Raw genomic sequence first — 4,039 nt, 5'->3', positions numbered from 1 at the left:
AATGTAGCTCAGGGCCTCTTGGTGGGTCTCTACAGAAGGCAATGAAGAGATATAGAGAAGCAACTAGGGAGACCACATATATTGAACTTTAACAAATATATATTTGGCTAGGTGTGGTGGCTCACGCTTGTAATCCCAGCACTTCGGGAGGCCGAAGCAGGTGGATCACCTGAGGTCAGGAGTTCGAGACCAATCTAACAAACACGGAGAAACCCCGTCTTTACTAAAAATACAAAATTAGCTGGGTATGGTGGTGCATGCCTGTAATCCCAGCTCATCGGGAGACTGAGGCAGGAGAATTGCTTGAACCCGGGAGGGGGAGGTTGCTGTGAGCTGACAGCATGCCATTGCATTCCAGCCTGGGCAACAGGAGTAAAACTTTGTCTTTTTTTTTTCTTCTTCTTCTTCTTATTTATTTTATTTTTTAAAAAAGATGGGGTTTCACCATGATGGCCAGGCTGGTCTTGAACTCCTGACCTCAGGTGATCCACCCACCTTGGCCTCCCAAAGTGCTAGGATTACAGACGTGAGCCACTGCGCCTGGCAAAACTTTTTCTAGGCACAGAGGCTCACACCTGTAATCTCAGCACTTTGGGAGGCTGAGGCCGGTGGATCACAAGGTCAGGAGTTTGAGACCAATTTGACCAACATGGTGAAACCCTGTCTCTACTACAAATACAAAAATTAGCTGGGTGTGGTGGCACATGCCTGCAATCCCAATCCCAGCTACTTGGGAGGCTGAGGGAGGAGAATCACTTGAACACAGGAGGCGGAGGTTGCAGTGAGACAAGATTGTGCCACTATACTCCAGCCTGGGTGACTGATGGAGACTCTGTCAAAAAAAAAAAAAAAAAAAAAAGAAAGGAAGGAAAGGAAAGAAAGGAAAGAAAGGAAGAAAGAAAAAAAGAAAGAAAGAGAAAGAAAAGAAAGAAGGAAATCTTTACAGAAAAATATTATTAAGAACATATGATAATTAAAAATACTGATGAGTTAAATATGCAGAAAAAAAGTATAAGAAAAGCAGAACTCATCTCATTTCAAATGTTTTTCTCTTGCAGTAGATCCTAAAGTTTGGATACAGCAAAGCACAATACAGCCTTTTGAAAAACAATTAGGAATTCAAGTTCATAGCAACAGCTTCCCCCAAGGAAATTTTCTATTGATTTGTAATTTGGCCTTGAATTTGACCTGTGGCCTTCATGTCATGATAATTTGGGTCACTCTGAATACGCCATCCCTTGAAAAAGGGCCTCTGCTAATTTTGAATGAATACAGCTGCCCATTGCCATTCTTCTATTTGCATCACAATATGTGGGAGTAAGTTTGCAATTAATGAGACATTTCCAGTAAGCAGTCAGATTGAGGAAATGAAGGACATTTATTTAGTAAGTTTCACAAGAGATACTTCATTTTTGCTTTTTTGGACATAAGAAAAGGAAGGAAAACAGTCTATGTCTGACAACCCTGGTAGAGGTCTGAATTGTACCCTAGGCTACAGCAACTAAAAAAGCCATATGATCTCAAATTCAATTCTCGTTAAACAAATAAAATAAAATATATACAAAAAAATTTATACCAGTCCTAAAAATGTTAATCTTCCTTTCCTCTCTCCCTCCCTTCTTCCTCTCTTTGGTTCAATGAAAATGAATACTTTTCAGGTTTGATTCATGGAGAAGTCTTACATTTTTTTTTTTTAAAGATGGGGTTTCACCATGATGGCCAGGCTGGTCTTGAACTCCTGGCCTCAGGTGATCCACCCATCTCAGCCTCCCAAAGTGCTAGGATTACAGGCGTGAGCCACCGCGCCCAGAGAGGTCCTACATTTGAAATTGCTGCCAGGCACAATGGCTCATGCCTATAATTCCGGTACTTTGGGAGGTCGAGGTGGGTGGTTCACCTGAGGTCAGGAGTTTGAGACCAGTCTGTCCAACATGGTGAAACACCGTTTCTACTAGCTGAGCATGGTGGCATGCAGCTGTGGTCCCAGCTACCTAGGAGGTTGAGACAGGAGAAGAGGTTGAGACAGGAGAATTGCTTGAACCCCAAGGCAGAGGTTGCAGTGAGCCAAGATTGCACCACTGCACTCCAGCCTGGGCAACCGAGCAAGACTCCAACTCGGGGGGAAAGAAAAAAAAAAAAGGAAAGAAAGAAAGAAAAAGAAAAAAGAAATTGCCTCACTTTTGGTAGCCGAGCACTTTATGGTCTCTATTCCATCTTGGATTGGAGGCTGCATTAATTAGTAATATATTGTCCAGATAGAGGGAAACAGAGGTCCTATGTGGGCATAGTATACCAGGAAATGAGGAGTCTGGAAGCCCTGCCCTAAGAGAAACAAATAAAGGGACTTCAAAGAGAAGGAAGTGAGGTACCCTGAGGAGAAGCTGGGATGTCTTAACAACTGCTTTGGGATTTTGAGTTTACCCTTTTCACTGCGTATAATGTTCCTTGCCCTACTTTCCACCTGTTGAAAGTTTCCTCGTTCTCCAAGGTCAGACTGAAGACATCTACTGTGAAGTTTCTAGAACCTCTTGGGATCCATCTCCCTAGCGACAAACCCCCATAGCACTTGCTACTTATGTTGTAATATCAGCAATAGTCTGACTTATCTAGGTCAGGTTAAATAGTAGGGCCTTGAACGCCACACTAAGGAGTTTAAGCTTTAAGTTTGTAGTCATGGGGAGCCATTATGCTTCTGAGGACAGTTGTGTGTTTGTTGTTGTTGTTGTTTTGAGACAGAGTCTTCCTCTTGTTGCCCAGGCTGGACTACAGTGGCACCATCTTGGCTCACTGCAATCTCTTCTCTCCCAGGCTCAAGTGTTTCTCCTGCCTCAAGCCTCCTGAGTAGCTGAGATTACAGATGCCTGCCACCATGGCCAGCTGCTTTTTGTATTTTAGTAGAGACGAGGTTTCATCATGTTGGCCAGGCTAGTCTCGAACTCTTGACCTCAGGTGATCTGCCCACCTTGGCCTCCCAAAGTGCTGGGATTGCAGGTATGAGCCATCTTGCCCAGCCTAGGAATCACATTTCAACATTAGTTTTTGTGAAGACAAACGAACATATCCAAATTATAGTACAGGGGCAAGGGCAAGTAAGACACAATTATTGCTTTTAAGGAGTTTATCTATTATGGAGATACACAAGGTAAACTAAAGTAATACCTAAGGAGTCTTTGGAGTTCAACAAAGAAGAGATTATATTTACTTGAGAGGGATCAAGGAGAAGAAAAAAAGCTGAATTTTCCATATCCCTAATCTCTCTTCCTAAAAGTATCCTAAATTTTCTGATTTCTTCCAGAAAAAATAAATAAAATTATGCATATACGTATCTTTTGCCCTTTAAAGTATACGTGTGTGTGTGTTTACATGTGGTTTCTTTCTGGCAAAATCCTTGACCTTATCTCTTTTAAAATGTATTCCCCAGACTTGATTTTCATCTAGTTTAGAAAACTCTATTATTATTTCAGATTTTTTTTCTGCTCCTCCTCCTCCTTTGTGGGCTCTAGTTAGATGTATTAGACTGCAAGTTTTCCCACAGCACATTGACTCTGTTTCCCCACCTCTGTGTTTTACTTCTATGTCTTCACTAACCTTTTCATCTACAGCGTAATATTTGTCTTACCCAGAGTATTTTTCGTCTCACTCATTGTAGTTTTTAATCTCCAGAGGTTCATTTGGGTATTTCTATATTTCACCTTTACCTAACCTGTTCAATCTTTCTTTGCCTTCTTGAAAATATACAGTGCAGTTACAATAGCTGTTTTAATGATCTTGCCTACTAATTTTATAATATGTCATTTCTGGGTCTGTTTCTAAATGATTGATTTTTCTTATTATGGGTCATAATTTACTGTTTCTTTGCATACTTGGTAGTTTTTATTGGGTAACAGAGATTGTGAATTTTACCTTACTGGCTCCTAGATGTTTTTGTATTCCTATAAATATTCTGGAGCTTTGTTCTGGGACGTAGTTACCTTATTTCTAAGCAGTTTGATCTTCTGAAGTTTTCTCTTTTTTTTTTTTTTTTTTTTTTTTTTTTTTT

The sequence above is a fragment of the Sapajus apella genome, unplaced genomic scaffold, assembly GCF_009761245.1.
Source record: "Sapajus apella isolate SASKATOON/1434 unplaced genomic scaffold, GSC_monkey_1.0 scaffold431, whole genome shotgun sequence".
NCBI classification, from domain to species: domain Eukaryota; kingdom Metazoa; phylum Chordata; class Mammalia; order Primates; family Cebidae; genus Sapajus; species Sapajus apella.
The sequence above is the reverse complement of the archived record's forward strand: the minus strand, read 5'-3'. Positions refer to the sequence as shown.